Source organism: Ictidomys tridecemlineatus, chromosome 3, assembly GCF_052094955.1.
Source record: "Ictidomys tridecemlineatus isolate mIctTri1 chromosome 3, mIctTri1.hap1, whole genome shotgun sequence".
Classification (NCBI taxonomy): domain Eukaryota; kingdom Metazoa; phylum Chordata; class Mammalia; order Rodentia; family Sciuridae; genus Ictidomys; species Ictidomys tridecemlineatus.
In genome coordinates, this window is record NC_135479.1 from 129,674,550 (window position 1) to 129,693,762 (window position 19,213).

General features: G+C 38.2%; 2 pseudogenes; one reads left to right on the top strand and one right to left on the bottom strand.

Annotated features, from left to right (window-relative positions):
* The first annotated feature begins 3,340 nt into the window (after positions 1 to 3,340).
* Positions 3,341 to 3,441, top strand: LOC120884569 (U6 spliceosomal RNA; annotated as a pseudogene).
* A 1,112-nt stretch (positions 3,442 to 4,553) lies between these two features.
* LOC101968551 (YTH domain-containing family protein 3 pseudogene) lies at positions 4,554 to 6,771 on the bottom strand (annotated as a pseudogene).
* Between the last annotated feature and the right edge of the window lie 12,442 nt (positions 6,772 to 19,213).

The following is a 19,213-nucleotide window of genomic DNA, read 5'->3' on the forward strand; positions in this document are numbered from 1 at the left end:
CATGGAAGAGAAAGTTGGTGCTTTGGGAAAATTTAAATGAGAACACCACAAAATTTCCAATTGAAAGTTTTTTTTCCCCTCCAAAGGATTGTACCCCTTTCATTTAAGAATAGGAATCCAGACTAAAGACTCTGGGATGTAGTCCTCACCATACATAGACTACAGACTACTCTTGACATGCCTGAATCTATTGCAACCAGCCTGCATGCAGGGTGTTTCCATGACATTTCTCACATAGAAACATAATGCAAATTAAATAAGTTTGAATCCATTTATGATGTAACTAGTTTTATAAAAATATCCAGAGTTGCTAATAAGGCACCAAGAAAAAGAAAACGTCAGGGAGAGCACTCAAATCCTTCTTAAAATGTTGTTCTTATATGATTTTCTCTAATAATCTCCAGAGTGATAACAATCACCTTTGGCATGCCCTACCCATATAATCTTAAGAGATATAGAACACCACTATGTTGACTATAACTAAATGCCAATTTTTATTGTTATTATTTAAGAGACTAGTTACAAGATTTCATACCTTAGTCTCAAAAAGGTAAAACAGGTAAAACTTGGCTTGTCTTTATTTTATATTATAGCATTAATATTTTGATGTTCTTTCAGTAAACATTGATATAACTATCCTGGAATTACCCAAGAATTATTAAGTAGCTACAGTTACTTACAAATATTGTATTCAAGTGAAAAAAAATACAGTAATTGCATATTTTCAGAAAACACTGTAGCCAGAGGAAAAGAGGAAATAATGGAGAATGATACTGGACAAATCATATTATTACATTATAAACATGTACAAATATGAAACAACAAATCCCATGATTATGTACAACTCTAATGCACCAATAAAAATGCAGAAAAAGGAAAATATTGTATAAAAATTATATAAATAAAAGCCTTAAAGAAAAATAGATTTTCAAATTGAAGTAACCAAAGCTCATAGTAAATGAAAACATTTCTAAACACCATGAAACAGAAATGAAGTAATATAAATGATCTAGATATTCAAATCTACTGTATTGCTATTTTCACCTTTAATGTATCATTCTACATAATTTTCTTCTTTTGGAACAGTAATCTATGGGGCATGACATTATTTTCATAACATTAGGCCATCAAATCAGTTAATGAAGATGCTCGACACATTCAATTATACAAAATAAATTTGTTTCAAGATGCAAAATTAATGTTGAAATGTGATTAATGAAGAAAAAAGATGTTACAAAGATAGCTTTGGGGCTGGAGTTGTGGCCTGTCTAGCATGCATAAGGTACTGGTTTTGATCCTCAGCAGCACATAAAAATAAAATAAAGGAATTGTGTCCACCTACAACTAAAAAATAAATGTTTAAAAAAAAGGAATACCCAGATTGGGGCTGGGTTGTAGCTCAGTGGTAGAGTGCTTGCCTAGCATGCGTGAGGCATTGGGTTTGATCCCAGGCACCACATAAAAATAAAAATAAAACAATAAATAAAAACAAATAAGAATACCCAGATATATGCTGTATTTCCACTTTGGTCAGTAAAATATCATCACTTTCACTTAGATACTGACTTAATTCATGGATCATGGCCACATTCTCAAAGTATTTTAAGGATGCCAGGAAACTGCAAAAGCAGAAGAGATTTGAAGAACAGTATGTGCTAGTTAAACAAGAACTGTGTTTATTTAGCTAGTGAATACCTAGAATAATAAATTTTTACTTTATGATAGCCATCAGCTCCCAAACACCCAGAAATAGGAATTAAGGATTTTAAATGTAGTTATAAAGGTCTTAAGAAAACTGATTAGACTGAGGTAGATTTACTCAAAATTTTGAGATTCATTAAGTGATAGCAAATAGAATAATTTCTCAAAGGCAAATTTCTCAGTATACATACAATTGGGGGGAGGAGGGGAAAGAGTGTGTATTAACTAGTGAAATCCACCAAACTGCATATAATACTCTGTTACACTAAAGAGTTTGAAGATAAGGGAAATGTTCTAATATAATTTCAGATTATATTTCTTTTTTTAAAAAAAAGTTTTTAAATTTATATATGACAGCAGAATGTATTACAATTCTTATTACACATATAAAGCACAATTTTGCATATCTCTGGTTGTATATATAGTATATTCATATCAATTCGTGTCTTCATACCTGTACTTTGTTTTTTTTTTTTTAAACGAATTATGGCACACTTTATTCAGTACATTACACACTAAAACAAATCTGGTTAAGCATACAAATAAATGAAAAGATCAACTCTCAACTTTCAGTAAACCCATGAAACAAAAATTAGGAAAAAAAAAAAAGTAAATTGCCAGTGACTAACATAGAAAAGCAGTAAAAATGCTTGTCAAAACCCCAGACCATCCAAGAAGGGAAAAGAGTTTAATAAAATGCTCAAGAAACACATCTTAATCTCTATGTGGCTTTAAAATCAAATTAGCATAGAACAGAAATTTATTATTAAAAAATCCAGAACCAGAATATCATGGAGATCTCTAATGTAGGTGAATTTAAATTCACCTTTAGAAATGTATCCATAGTCCTGGATACCTGCAGGAGTCAGTTGGAGCTAAAGTTGCAGCTGACTGCTAATTGAATGCATACTGGGAGACTACGAGGTAGAAGTAGCAGGCTCAAGAAGAGGAAAATTTTGCACCCAAAGGACAAACAGAATTTTTTTAAAAATTTTTATTGTTGGTTGTTCAAAACATTACATAGTTCTTGACATATCATATTTCACACATTTTGATTCAAGTGGGTTATGAACTCCCATTTTTATCCCGTATACAGATTGCAGAATCACATCGGTTACACATCCACTGTTTTACATATTGCCATCCTAGTGTCTGTTGTATTCTGCTGCCTTTCCTATCCTCTACTATCCCCCCTCCCCTCCCCTCCCCTCCCATCTTCTCTCTCTACCCCATCTACTGTAATTCATTTCTCCCCTTTGTTTTTTTTCCCTTTCTCCTCACTTCCTCTTGTATGTAATTTTGTATAACAATGAGGGTCTCCTTCCATTTCCATGCAATTACCCTTCTCTCTCCCATACCTGTACTTTGGATAATAATGATCATCACATTCCAACATCATTAATAACCTCTGCCCCCTCCCTTCCCCTCCAACCTCTCTGCCCTATCTAGAGTTCATCTATTCCTCCCATGCTCCTGCTCCCTATTCCACTATGAATCAGCCTCCTTATATCAGAGAGAATATTCGGCATTTGGTTTTTTGGGATTGCCTAACTTCACTTAGCATTATTTCAGATTATATTTCATTTGGCTAAAACAGAGTGTAAAGTTGCTTTGCCATATTAAAAATTTACTACAGTGTGTGCTTCACCAGCACATATACAAAATTGAAAAGATACAGAGAAGATTAGCAGATCCCTGTGTAAGAATGACATGCAAATTTGTGAAGCATTCATTATTTTTATGCATATATATACATACATACATACTACAGGGAATTTGACCTTTATGTATATGTAGAAATTACCAATCAAAAATAACTAAATAAGGGAAAGAAAGATCAGTAGAGGAAGGAGAATAGGGAGAGGGAGGAGAGAAGAGAAAAAGGCGGGGCATGGTGATTGAAATACAATTCCATGCATGTATGATTTTGTCAAAATGAACCCATATGCTGTGTATAACTGTAACACTCTAAAATTAAACAGTTTACTACAATATTTTTTTCACATAAACATTTAGGCTTGAACTCCAGGACTTAATATGACATGGTAATTTTGCTTTTAATCTGTTGAATAGCTAAAAATAGACAATTTAAAAACTACAACAAAGAAAAAGTCGAAGCACTGCGACTCTTATGTCTTGAACTACTTCTGATGGTTAACTGTTAGCATTTAACAAATTCAAAGAGTTAATGAAGGCTTTCATTCATTTAGTCTTCTGCACCTTAGCGAGGATGCATAATTACAAAAGACTGGAGACACTGGTAGAAGCTGCAGGACAGTTAGTTTTTGATGAAGTGACAGTTCTCCAGCGTGTTTGGTGAAAGCATAAGTTTGCTAATGAAAACCATTACAAGAAGAGTCAATTTTGTGTTAAAGTGTTTAAAGATGTCACCTTAAGCAGGAAAAAAATCTTTAATAAAGTCTGCTTTGACTTATTAGGCATTTTCAGAGTCTATGTCATTAGTGTTGTAATTTTAATAGGACATCTCTACATTCATAGTTATTGTTTGCTTGTTTCTCTCCCTACACATGACTTCCTCCTTTTTTTTTTTTTTTTTTTTTTAGAAAAAGGAAAAAAGGAAAAAGAAGATTTGTTGCTTTTCCAACAAAGGAGAAGCACAGGGTTCCTTCTTTTTTTCTTTTTTTGGTACTGGGGATTGAACTCAGGGGCACTTGACCACTGAGCCACATCCCCAGCCCTATTTTGTATTTTATTTAGAGACAGGGTCTCACTGAGTTGCTTAGTGCCTCACTGTGGCTGAGGCTGGCTTTGAACTCATGATCCTCCTGCCTCAGCCTCCCAAGCTGCTGGGATTACAAGTGTGTGCCACCGCTCCTGGCTTCCTCCTCATCTTAATTCATAATGTGCAAAAAGTCATCAAAGATTGAGCGGGTATGCTTAAAAGTAGCAATTAAGCTTAGGGGTACCCTTAGGGGTACCTCTTAAGTGTCCCTTGAATTGGTTACTAATTCGTTGTCATTGTTCTTGAAGTGAATGGGTCTTCATTGACTATCGGGAACATCTTTGACAAAGATCCAGTTAACTTCAAATTTGCCCTTCCGTTTATTCTGAGACCACACACTAGCATATGCATTATAGTCCACAAGGGACTTCATTTCAGCCACTGCACAAAAATATCCCTGACCATTCACACTAAAGAGTAGATGGAGTGGGCCTTTCCCATTCAGGGAACGGTGACCTGCATCTAAATGCTTATTACTATGCTCAGGACTAGGCCAGATAGAGTACTTGATGGAATGATGTATGTCATCCCCAGAGTAGCTTTCAATGATAAACACATGTCCATCCTTCAGAGTCCAGTCAAAGTCTTTGGGATTGTAGTTGTTTAAGACCTTTAGCTTTTCCAGCACTGGATGTGCTTCTATGCTAGAAGGTGAAGCGCTGTCAGGTACAACCCCTAAACCAAAGTTTTCATGGCCCATTCCATTGTTCTTGCTGGAGCCTGCTCCCCTGTTCCAAGGAGCTTCCCAGAGACTGTGCAGCTTCTGTGGCTGGCGCTGCATTTGGTGTGGCTGGGCCTGTGGCTGAGGTCCTTGTTGTTGCTGTGGTTGTGGTGACTGAGGCAGCTGGCATTGCACCAATGTTAGCAATTGAATTAATGGCTGAGGCTGTTGGATTTGGGGTTGGTGGAGCCTTTACCACTGACCCCTTTTCATCCCAAGGTTCAATATTCATGTTGTGTTTTATAGGAAGCAGTGGCACAGTAGAATCCCCAATTCCCACACTGCCTTTGCCCCTTTTTCCCCCAAGAGTTCCAGTCTCAGGTCTTGAATTTAAGTCTTTATTATACTTGGAGTTGATTTTTGAATATGGTATAAGGGCCCAATTTAATTATTTTGTATGTGGATATTCAGTTTTCCCCAAATCATCTGTTGAGGAGATTATCCTTCTTCACTGTGTAATCTTGGCACTCTTGACCAAGATTAGTTGAGTGTGTATGGTTGGATTAATTTATGGGAACTGTTTTATTTCACTGTTTTATATATCTTTATGCCAGCACCATACTAATTTGATCATTGTAGCTTTGCAATGTATTTTGAAGCCAGGGTGTGATTCCTCTAGATTTGTTCTTCTTTCTTGATTTATTTCGTTATTCATGGTCTTTTGTGGTTTCACATGAACTTCAGAAGTTATTCTAACTGTGTAAAAAATGCCACTGGGGTATTTTTAGGAATTGCATTGAACTTGTAATTACCCTGAGATGAACTGGACATTTTTAACAATATGACCTCTTTCAATCCATGAATGTGGGATATCTTTCTGTTTGTTTTTATCATTTAATTTCTTTAATCAATGTTTTATAGTTTTCAGTATACAAGTCTTTTATTCCTTAGCTAAGTTTATTTCTATGTGTTTTACTCTTTTTTATGTTGATTTTTTTTAATCCTGAAACTGTATTGAATTTATATGTAGTTCTAGCCATTTTTAAATGGAATCGTTAGGATTTCTACTCCAAAATTTTTAACTGAAAAATAATAATTTTATGTATATATGGAGTACAATATGATATTTTGACACACATACACATTATGGAATCATTAAATCAAGCTAATAAAGGTATCTACCATATCATATAGTTATTATTTGTCTCTCTGTAAGATAGTATTGTCTGCAAACAGGTATGACTTTATTTCTTCCTTTCCTTTTTGGATGCTTTTTATTTCATTTTCTTGGCTAGAAATTTTAGTACTATATTGAATAGAAATGGTAAAAGTAGGTATCCTTTCCTTATTACTGATCTTAGGGGAAAAAAAAACCCTTTCAATCCTTCAACATCGAATATGATGTTTACTGTGGATTTTTCATATATGATTTTTATTATGTTGAGGTAGTTGAAATCTCTTCCTAATTTGCTAAGTAACTTTTTGAGTGTGTGCTGGGGATCAAACCCTGGTCCTGTGAATGCAAGTCAAGTACTTTACCAATTGAGCTATATCCCCAGCCCGGGATTTTTTTTTTTTTTTTTTTTTGGAAGGAGACAGGATCAAATCTAGGGCCTCAAGCATGCTAGGCAAAGTGTTCTATTATAAACATAACATACATCCCCATCCCTGTTGAGAGTTTTTATCATGAAAAAGCATTGAAGTTCGTCAAATTTTTTTTGGCATCAATTGAGATGGTATGTTGTTTTTCCCCGCCTTTTTTCTGATAATGGTGTATCATGTTAATTTTAATTTTCACATGTTGAACCATCCTTGCATCCCACTTGGTCATGATGTGTGATATTTTTAGTATACTATTAATTTTCATTTAGTAATTTTGTTAAGAATTTATGCATGAATGTTCAGAAGGGATATTGTAATGTAATTTTCTTTTTCTTGTAGTGTCTTTGGCTTCAGTATCAGGGTAATACCAACATCAGAGAATGAGTTAGAAAGGGTTTCTTCTTCAGTTTTGGGGGAAGAGCTTGTGGAAAAGTGCCATTAATTCTTTAATATTTGTTAGAATTAGGGCTAGGGATGTAGCTCAGTGGTATAGCATTGGTCTAGCTCGTACAAGGATCCTGGGTTCAATCCCTAACACTAAATAAAAATATTGCTTATAAAACCCAGATTCTTAAAAGTCCACTTTCTGGGCATGGTTATTGATATACACCTGTAGCCCTAGCACTTGGGGGGCTGAGGCAGAAGAATTGCTTGAACCCAGGAGTTTATGGCCAGCCAGTTTGTCTCAAAAAGAAAAATAAATTCACCATTGAAGCCATCTGATCCTGGGTTTTTCTTTGTTGAATATTTTTTTCTTTCCCTTATCTTTAAATTTTTTTTTCTTTTTTTGTGGTACTGAGGATTGAACACAGAGACACTCTGAGTTACATCCTTAGGCATTTTAAAAAATTTTGTTTTGAGACAGGGTCTTGCTAAATTGCCTAGTCTCATCTTTAACGTGTGATCCTCTTGCATCAGCCTCCCAAGTAGCTAGGATTATAAGCCTGTGCCACCAAACCTAGTGGAAGGTTTTTGATTTCTAACTCAATCTGCCTACTAGTTACAGGTTGTTCAAACTAGTTATTTATTCATGATTAAGTCTTGGTAGGAAATAAGTTTCTAGAAATCTATTCATTCCTCTAAGTTATCAGTTTGTTGATGTAAATTGTTTATAGTAGTCTGTTAAGATCCCTCTTACTTCTGTGGTGTCAGTTGTAATGTTTCTTCTTTATTTCTGATTTTATTTGTTTGAGTCTTATCTTTCTCCTGAGTTTGTCTAGCTATAGGTTTGCTAATTTTTTTTTTATCTTTTCAAAAAGTCAACTCTCAGTTTTATTGATTTTTCCATTTTCTATTTTGTTTATTTCTACTTTCATCTTTGTTACCTCCTCCTTCTAACTTTGGGCTTAGTTTATTGTTCTGTATCTAATTATGTGAGGTACAAAGTCAGGTGAAGTATTTGAGATTTTTAAGATGTAGGCAATTCTCAGTATAAACTTCCCTTTTAGGAATGCTTGTGTTGCTTTCCATAAGTTTTGGTATATTGTATTTTTATTTTTTGTCTAAAGCTATTTTCTAGTTTCTTTTTTGATTTCTTCTTGGAGCCAATGGTGGTTCAAGAGTGTGTTGTTTAATTTCCACATATTTGTGAATTTTCCAGTTTTCCTTCTGCTATTGATTTCTAGTTCCATTCTACTGTGGTCAGAAATGAGACTTGGTACAATTTCAGTCTTCCTAAATTTGTTAAGACCTAACATATGACCTATTTTGGAGAAAGATCTGAGAAAAATGTTCACTCTGCTGTTTTTGTGTAGAATGTTCTATATCCTGTTTGATCCATTTGGCCTGTGGTTTTTATTTAAGTCTCTTTTTCATTATTGATCTATAGCTAAATGTTCTATCCATTTTGGGATGTGGGGTATTGAAGTTTTCTAATGTCATCATATTGTTGTCTATTTTTCTCACTAGTTCGATCAGTGTTTGCTTTATGTATTTAGGTGTTTTCATGTTGGGTGCATCTGTATTTATAATTGTTATATGTTCCTGGTGTAATGATCCTTTTATTGTAATAAAAAATCTAAAATATTTTGTGACAGTTTTGTCTAAAACAACTGTAATCACTTGCTGCCTTTTGTTTTTTTGCCTGGAATATATTTTTTTTATCTGTTTACTTTCAGTCTATGTGTAACCTTAAATTCAAGTCAAGTTCCTGGAATATGGAATATAGTTATTTTTTAATCCATTCAGCCAGTCTGTCTTTGGATTGAGAAGTTTAATTTATTTATATTTAAAGTTATTGGTGTATTATATATATAATATCATATATTTAAGTTTAATATACTTATGTTTAAATTATTAATAGGAATGGATTTTGGTATTGCCATTTTTCTGTTTTTTGGTTCTAGTTTTTCTAACTTTTCCTCTTTTGCAGTCTTTCTTTGTGTTTTGCTGATTTTTTACATTGATATGCTTTGATACTATTCACTTTCTTTTGTGAAATTTTTAGTTATTTTTTTTTCTTGTAGTTTCTTTCGGCTCACACAAAATATCTAATAGTTATAATAGTCCATTTTAAGTTGATAAAAACTTCAACTTCAACTGCACAGAAAAGTTCATTAGCTTCCTCCACTGCACTTTATATTATTATTGTCACAATTTGCATCTATTCATACTGTATAGCTTTTCACATAATTTTTTTGTTCTAATTATTTTTAATGCTTTTGTGTTTTGATTTTTATGCAAGATTTAAAAGTGATTTGTCCAAAATCATTATGGTAGCAATATTATGTGTCTATGTATTTCTCTTTACTAAAGAGTTTCATACTTTCTTATTCTATTGTGTTGCTGTTTAGCATTCTTTCATTTTTAAAGAACTCCCTTAGAATTTCTTCTAAGGCAGGTCTTGTGGTAATGGACTCTTTCTGTTTCTGTTTGTTTGAGAAAGTATCTCTCATTTTTCAAGGGCAATTTTGCCTGGTATAGTCTTCTTGGTTGGCAGGTTTTTTTTTTCCCCCCTTTGGGTACTTTTGAACATATAATTTCACTCCTTTCTCACTCAGCTCAGTAATTCTTATAAAATGTAATTATTTTGTTATCAGCTTGTCTGCTTTTTTTTTTTTTTTTCTGTATGGTTTTGTTTTGTTTTTTTGGTGGGAAGTACCAGGCACTCAACCACTGAGTCACATCTTCAGCCTTATTTTGTATTTTATTTAGAGACAGGGTCTCACTGAATTGTTTAGCACCTCGATTTTTGGGAGGCTGGCTTTGATCCTCCTGTATCAGCCTCCTGAGCTGCTGGGATTACAGGTATGCACCATCACAGCTGGCTAATTGTGGTTTTTTTTTTTTTTTATGTGCGAGATCTCTCATTGATTCTTTTTCTAGAACAGCCTATTATTGTTTCTTGGATATTATAGACCTTCCCTTATTCCTTCGAGGGTTTAGATTTTACATAAGTCTTGCTATGACTACACTTGTCCTCCGTAAGTTCTTTTATTGTTGTTCTATTTCTTTCATGATGTTGGCTTTACTCAAATGCTTGCTGAATGTTGACTGCTCATGGTTGTAACTGAGAGGCTACATTAGACTTTCTAGTTTCTGTTTGTGCTGCTTGCTTGGAAATAGGGTGGGATGGGAAGGAGCAGGGACAGGGCAGGGAGGGCAGCTTGGGACAGGACATGGTAGAAGCTAAACTTAAGGACATGGGAGCTCCAGTTTCCGGTATGCATGGAGCACTGCCTTGTCTCTCTGACCCAAGTCCCCACCCACTGTGCAACCTGCAGGGCCACACCTAGTGCCTCTGACTGGCTTATCTGTGTATATGGGTTTTTGTGTTTATGTGGGCAGGGATTAGTTTATAGAGATCAAACACATGGCATTTTGTTGTTGTTGTTTGTTTGTTTTGGGCACTAGAGGTGGAACCCAGGAATGCTTAACCACTGAGTCACATCCTCAGCCTTTTTATTTTTTATTTTGAGACAAGGTCTCTCTCAGTTGCTTAGGGCTTTGTTAAGTTGCTAAGGTTGGCTTTGAACTTGTGATCCTCCTGCCTCAACCTTCCCGGCTGCTAGTGTGCCCAGCCTGGCAGCTCTTCTTGGTGGTTCTGCCTTTGGGCTGCCTGGGTCCCTCTAGCTCTCAGGTCCTCCCTACTCTGGGTTTAGGGCTGTCTCATCCACAGTTTGGACTTTGCTTTTCCCCTTAAGTCCAGCCCTATTTTCATTGCTTCAGCATTTTGACCTTAGAAAATTCTCCATGGTTTCTGTCCCACCAAGGAAACCCTTCATGATTTTGAGTTGCAGATTTAAAAAAATCTTTTTTTCTTTCCTTTGTTGGGGATTTATCTTATTTATAGTCCACCATCTGTGAATCTCAAGCTTGCAGAGAGCTTAGGGCTAGATATATAGATTTTGGAGTCATTTGAATAATAAATGAAAACTTGAAGCATGGGGGATAAAGATATTCAGAGTCTGTACATAGAGGAAAGAATTTAGGAAATTATACAATGAGGAATCAATGGGGAGGAGTAATTGGAGGTGGCCAGAGGCTCAGAAATGGGAAGAGGAGAGGAAAGGTAAAGACTACAGAGAGGTGAAAGGTGAAAGATCAGGCCTGAGAGAAGGTCAGAGGGCAATGCCTGAGGCTGCTGTGGCTTTTGAGAACTCCCTTGCTGGAGGGGTGAAGCTGAGCCAGATGGGTATCAGTTAGGGGTGAGTTGAGAGAGCTGAGGCAGGCAGTGAGTGTCCTTTTATCCTAGTAGTGAAAGTAGTAGTGAAGGGGAGAGTTGGGAGACACCAGCCAGGAGGGAGTCCCCGTCAGCCCTTGAAAAATTCCCCCATTGACTGAGGCTTCCTGACACCCACATGTGAGGAGCTTCCCTCTTTTCATAAGAAGCAGATGGATTAACAGACACAATTATTATTCATATTTTAATGGGTATAGCAAGAGTTGTATTAGAAATACTTGTAATAGGTGAAATTCCCTGTTATAAACCCATCTTTGTTTAGAAGCCATCTTCATTTGCTTTTTAGTTTTCTTTTCACAAATAAGCAACATTTTCTCATTGAATGACACAAGAAATGTGCCTTGTCACTTTTTTTTTTTTTTAAGACAAGGAATCTTTTATTTTTTATTTATTTATTTTTTTACCCTTTATTTTTATTTATTTATTTTTTTGGTACTGGGGATTGAACCCAGGGCACTTAACCACTGAGCCACATCTCCAGCCCTTTTTTATATTTTATTTACAGACAGGATCTCACTAAGTTGCTTAGGGCCTTGCTAAGTTGCTGATGTTGGCCTTGAACTCATTATCCTCCTGCCTTAGCCTCCCCATCTGCTGGGATTACAAGTGCACACCATGGCGCCTGTTGGTATCACATTTTTTTCCCCCTAGAGAAAGTAATAAAATGTATAGAAACAACTTCTGAACTTGGAACAGATGTATGCTGCTGCTTGGAGCTTGGCCATCCTCCCCAGAAAAAAATTCTTCTTTCCTTACTCTGGAGAGCCACCAAGCTCTGGAAACCACAACTGCCTACACTAGCAGAAAAATCCGAGTTTTCTGTGAGAGACTCAGGGGTTAGGTCCTATTGGCATATGTCAAAAGCAATAGGGTTAATAGCTTGGCACCATGAACTAAGGGGTGTATTAACCTCGTGACTGGATTCTATTTAGTTGGGTCCTGACACTTTTATCTATTATTGTCATATAGGTAGATTATGGAAATGAAGTCAAGACAGGGTATGAGAAAGGGGTGAATATAGTGGGTATTTGTGGGCATTTTTTTTCTAAACAGTTTTATTAAGATATATTGACATACAATAAACTTCACATTTAAAGTGTACAATTTGATAAATTTTGACCTATGTATATACCATCACACTTTAAAATAATGAATATATCCATTATATTGAAGAGTTTCCTTGTGCCTTCAGCAATTTTTCTCTCACTTACCCCTATTCCTAGGCAATAGTGGATCTACTTTGTGTCTCTATAGGGAAGCTTGCATTTTCTAAAATTTTATGTAAATGAATGCATGCAGTATGTACTCTTTTTACCTTTTCTTATTTTCCTCAACATTATTATTTTGAGATTTACTTAGGATGTATGTATCAATAGTTCATTCCTTTTCATTTCAGAATAGAATTTCATTATATGGATATGCTACAATTTGTGTATCCTTTCATCTGTTGATAGATATTTTGAATTATTTTCAGTTTTTGACATTATAATTAAATCTGTGATGAACATCTGTGTACGAATTACTGTATGGACATATCCTCTCATTTCTCTTGGGTAAATACCTCTCAGTGGAATGGCTAGATCCTGTGATACATGTTTTAACATTTTAAGAGACAATCAAGCTATTTCCCAAGGTGATTGTTTCATTTTACATTCTCACCAGCCATGTAAAAGGGTTCCAGATGCTCCAAGTCTTCACCAAATATTGAGTACAGTTGGTTTCTTTAAGATGCTCTAGGTGCACAGTGACATCTCACTGAGCTGATCATATGCACTTTGAGTGGAGTTCTTTTAATTCAGGATTTCATGAACATAACAAAAGCCCTGAGTTGAGAATTATTCTGCCCATACAAGTGTCCTAAGAAGAAATGGTTAAAAATAGTTATGTACAGAAATAATAGATGACCTCTGGCATCTATCTTTTATCTTTCCCTTTCTGACTCTGGTCACATCTGAAGCTACATGAGCCAAAGAGAAATACATCTGCTTGGCTGTGTGTTCAGCTCTAATTTTTCTGTTCCTGGGTTACAGTGCCCTCTCTTTTGCCTCCTGTGTGCTCTAGGGATGCCTCCGTTTCCTATGGGACACAGGAGTCAGAATGAACCTTATGCTGCATTCAGATTCTTGAAATCGTAAATAGAATTTGAACATTTATTAAACATTTGGAATTAAGGACAATTATCATGAACTAATTTTCTTTTCTGCTGGGCAGTGATTCATAACTTCTTCTGGGTCATGGATTCTTTAGAGAATCTGACAAACTAAGGAGGGGGAAAGGATAGGTGCACCTAGGACAAAAGGACATGTGGATCCAGTGCTCGCTGACACTATTGGACAGATTTGTGCAATGCTGGGAAATGAGGAGTGGTCTTCCTCCCTCCTCTTCTTCTTCCTCTCCTTTTCCTTCTCCATCTTTCATCTTCCTCCTTCTTCCTTTTTCCTTCCTCCTCCCTCCTCCTCCTCCTCCTCCTCCTCTTGCTCCTCCTCTTCTTATTTAACATGTGGGTGGTAAGGTCTGCCATGCATGTCAAGAGAAATGCTGGAAAACCTAGTGGGAACCTGTTGGTCAAATCCTGCAGAAGTCCTCCCTGCCCTGGACATTAGGTTACACAAGCCACTAGATCTTGTTGTTTGAGGTGATGTGGGTTGAGATTTGTACAAGCAGCTGAAATCACCTTCATGAGTCCTGGGGTGAGTCAGATTTTGCTTCCTCTGAGAGAGCCAGGAGAATGTATGGGGAGATTTTGGGAGAGAAGGGAGTTGATGGTGAAGGTTCTCGTGTCCTGGGAGTCACCACAGGAGTGGACTGAAGGTCTTGGTGGGTGTGGGAACTCTAGGAGGATTAGGGTAAAAATGGACCATCTCTCCCACCCAGTCCAACTGCCTGGGGTGGAGGCATGCCCAACTCTCGTTAGGACCTTCTCCCAGAAGTGAAGAGCCCTTTGTTGCATTTCCCTTTGCCAATGACACAATGCTTTGTGTTGGCACAGGGCTGGCCATAGGACTTCTCCCTGGGTAGCCATGTCTGAGCACACAGGAATCCCCCAGCTTCTCTTTTTCCAGTTTGATAGGATTACTCTCCCAATCCCTTATTACCTTCAGGGCTTGGCTTTGACCAGAGTGGACATTCTCAGTGGATCATTGCTAAAGGGACAGCAGACGTCAACCATTCTCTCCCATCATAACAATCTGATCTTCTAGCAGGTGGCCACTGGTATCCTATCCCCTGCTTTTCTCTGGAGGTGGAGAATTCCCACCTTTCTGGGCACATCCATTCTGTCTTCTCTGCCACCATGATCATCTCCCTCAAACACCCCAGGATGACATTTTTTGGCTTCTAAATTTCTGGCAGTTTCCCCATAACCTAACCCCCACGTGTTAAGGCTCCCCATGCTCTGGCCCTTTCTTTCTTCTCTATCACTCCACACATTGCAATCAAGTCTTATCAAGAGCCAGGCACTGTCATGGGAGTTGAAGGAGTAAAGACGAGCTCCTTGGAACAAATGGTGTAGGTTTTGTTGAGATGGACCACTGAGTGGCCCATTCCTGGACCAAGGGCTGCCCTGGAGCCACTGAGAGGCAAGGGGGTTAGGTCTAAGGGAAAAAAATGGGGAACAGCATTCTGGGCAGAAGAATCAGCATGTGCAAAGGCCCAGAAACAGGTTTATGGTTCATTTGGGTAAAGGCAGATGATTATGCCCTCTAAACACTAGAACAGAGTATGAGTTTGTGGGAATAAAGGAGGAGGTGAGACAGAGGGGAAATAAAGCCTATGAAGGGATTTGGAAGTGTGCTCTGTTCTGCAGTTATGGGCAGTGTGGTTGCAAGTAGAGAGCAACCTGACTGCATTGACATTCTTCAGAGATGGCCCCAGGGCCTGTGCCAGAGGGAAGACCAGTTGGGAGATTTGTTCTTTCCAGATAAGTGACAAGGGCCTGTGTTCCCTCAGCTGTAGGGGGAAGGGAGGTTAGAGAGGCAATTCCCACACTGTGGAAGGTGAGGACTAGTAATTTCTACAGAGAGTACATGGTTAGGTGGTGGGAATCGCAGAAAATGTTAGATGGAGTCAGAGTAGGGAGATTGCTGAGCCTCATCCTCCAAGCTCTACAATCCCACCCCACATACTCTCCAGCCCCCCAGATAGGTCATTGTTCTCTGAACACACCTTGTTCAAGCCTTGGCTAATGGGCCTTTCTTCCTGAAAAGACCTCACCACCTACCCTTCTCCACATTGGTAAATAATAATGATGATTCATAGTAAAAATAATAGCTAAGGCAAATTTTTGAGCCCTCACTATAAATTCAGTTATGAAATTGATTTCTCTGTAGGTGCTATGGTTTGGATATGTTTCCCCAAAAGTTTATGCATTGGAGAGTCCCCCCCCCCCCGCAAAAAAAAATCATGTGGTAATAGCATTTGGAGGTAGTTGGATTAGATGAGGTCATGAGAGTGTGTCCCTGTGATGACATCATGATTTTAAGAGAGGAAAGAGACCTGAGCCAGCCACAAGTACTATGTGATATCCATGCCATGTTATAATGCAGTAAGAAGGTCCTCACCAGATGCTGAGCAGACACCAGAACCCCATTCTTGAACTTCCCAGCCTCCAGAACTGTGAGCTAAAAAAACTTCTATCCTTTATTCGTTACACAGTAGGTGGTATTCAGTTACAGCAATAGGAAAAAAAAAAACAACTGGCAGTAGGTAGTTAGTGCCTATAACAAACTTGAGATAGACATTTTTATCTCAATTGTCAAATGAAGAAATTGAAGCCCAGAGGTGTTAGGTTGCCATTGGGTACCGAGATAGTAAGTGGTAGAGCTAGGATTTCAACTCACTTCTCACTGTGGCCCAGCTTGAGCTCTTAAAAGCTATTTTTAGAGGGGCACAGGCTTAGCTCCATGGGCTATCCTTGCTGTTCCTTGGGGCACCCATAGTTCTTGATTCTTGGCCTTGGGCTCTGATTTTGGCCATGCTAGGACTAGGGAAGGGGGCTCAATTCCTTCTTTTCTCTGAAGAAAGACACCCTTCCCATTCTCAAAGGTCCTGAGTCTACCTATCACCTGGAGGAGAGGGCAGGTGACCTTTCTTGTTTTTCTGAGCGTGCTTCTTTCCTTGGCTTCCTACACACCTGGCTACTCTCTTAGTCTCTTGTGTTATCTTCTAATTCTTTACCCTTAGTATTTATTGGTGGTTCTTAGCACTCTTACCATAATCCTGTCTTAATGACTGCTGATATCTAGCAATTCCCAACTCTTTATCTCGGTCCTGGGCCTCTTTCACAAGCATCAGCTATGTATATCCACTTAATCTACTTGACATCTAAACTTAAACAATTTAAGATATGCAATTCTGACTTTGTTATCTTCTTCCACAGTCCCACTCTTCTTTGTTTTCCTTATCACAAACTGGCCTATTATTTGGCTTCCCCAGAGCTGAATCCAGAAATCCTGGGTATCCTCCTTGACCAATCATCCTGGGACCCCCCCCAACTCCTCCTGACCAATTCACAGCTACAAGACTGTATTGATTTTCTTTTAAAAAAATATCTCTTGAATCTACAATCCCTCCCTACTATCATCCTAAGGCCAACTACCTTGGCTTTCTGATATCTAGTTTTTTAAATTTTTATTTATTTTTTATTTTTTATGGTCCTAACAGTAACTATAGACGTCTTTCTAAAGTGGAGAATGGCTTAGACTCCTGTGGCGTGGACTCTGAGGCAAGACTCTCTGGGTTCATGTTTCAGCATTTTCACTTCCCACCTATGCAATCTTGGGAAAATTATTTATTCTAAGTTTCCTCATCTGTAAAATGGGGAGAATAACAGGTTTTATGATCTCTTATTAAAACTCCTTGGGATCACATATGTTTTAGAATTCAGAAATTTCGGATTTCAAAAAAGGCAGTACTTTGCATGTGTCATAAATTTCTTGACATCCCCAGTGAGATCTGAGGCAATATCCTGTAATCAAACAGTATTTCTGAAGTGAAGCATGAATATTCACATTATGTGGGGGTAAACAAAGATAGAAATAGCCTCATGTCAGTTCAGCTCAAATTCTGCTGCCAAAAAAGTTATAAAAATCTTTAGGTTTGCAGAGTTTTTGCATGGTGGAATTGAGGGTAGGGATTGTGGACCTACTTCATGAGGCTTGTAGGAAGAGTAAATGAATAAAACATGCTTGTAATTTTATAAAGTTCTCTGAAAAATGTTTGATGCACAGTAAGATGATTTAAGTCTTAGTTAGGATGGGTGTTTAGAACCTTTTGAGGATCCCCTGGTCCCTGGTGGAGTCCTGCCTCCTTGGAAGACCCTACATGCTACCCCTTCTGCTGAGAGCCAGTTTCATCCCTTTCTTTCAGATCCTCAGTTGTGCTCTCTGACTCGTTATGCTCTGGCTTCCACAGAACCTTTCCCCCCGATTGGACCATTGCCCACCATGCTCTATTTCCTTGTTGAATTCCAGAAAGCTCTCCCTGCTCCAGGCCTGGCTTCTCAGAGTATGGTCACTATAATCCTCCCTGGGCCACACTGCAAGTGCTGGTTGATTTGCTTGGTTTTCCATGGGCCTCTCAGCTCTGTGTGAAGGAACCCTGAGATCTTTCTCCCCCTGGTATCTGGCTTACAGTATGTTCCCAGTTTGTATTTACTGGGGAAATCAATAAAGTACGTGCACTGATATTTATTGAGTATCTACACATCCCAGGTATAGTGCTAAGCCTGGTGCACGATCATTCCACACAGCATGGTGAGCTCCTGACCCCTCAGCAGCGCCTACCTGTCAGTCTCCCGTAGCTGCTGTTGGGTCACCTCCTTGCCTCTTGAAGATTTTGGCTCATGTCTCACTGTTTTCCCTACCAGCTCAGGCCCTTTCCATGTCCTGGGCCAGCCCCAGCCCCATGTTGGCTTCCCCAGTCCCCTCCTGTCCAGCTGTTGGCTCACTTCCATCTCCCTAGACACTAAACTCCAAATCCTGCTGTGACCCTATACCCTTGTTCTTCCCTCATGAAGACCCTTACCACTCTCCATGAAATGTCATTCTTCTATCCGTTGGTGCCCTCCAGCACCCACCCGCCACTCTCTGCAAAGCTCTTCATGCTGATTTTGTTTGCATTAAAAAAAAATTTAGTTGTAGATGGACACAATACCTTTACTTTATTTATTTTTATGCGATACTGAGGATCGAACCCAGGGCCTCATACATGCTAGGCAAGCGCTCTACCTCAAGCCACAACTCCAGCCCTGCATTGTTTTTTTTTTAAAGACTCTGCCATGCTTGTAAAAATCTAGTCATTTCATTTTAAAATCTAGATTTATGTCTTCCCTTGGGAGGGAAATATCAGATCTGAACTGAAGGTCTGCATTCCTGCCAGACATCAGGTGGCCTGAGTCTCCAGTTAGCCTAATTCCAACCACTGCCTGCTTTTCTCATCTCTGGTACTTGATGGCCTGAAGGCATCTGAGTACGTGACCTCTGTCTTGGGCTGAAAACTTTTCAAGGCAGGCAAAAATTGCTTCCATTGGTCACCTCAGAATTTTCTTAGTCATAAAATAGTATGGATAACGATGGCTATAGTTTATTAAGGGTTTACTATGCACTGGGCACTTTATGTAGAGCGTGGCTCTCCATCACTCTCAGGGATTCATATTATAATTCCTTTTTATTTTTAGATGAGAAAACCAGGGCTTGCAAAGGGTAAGTAATTTACTTACTGACACATAGCTGGCAAATAGCAAGACTTTGTGGGAGCATGTGCAAAGATTGCTCAAAGTACCAGAGAATTTGGATCTTTGTGCATATATTCCAGACAGGAAGGAGCA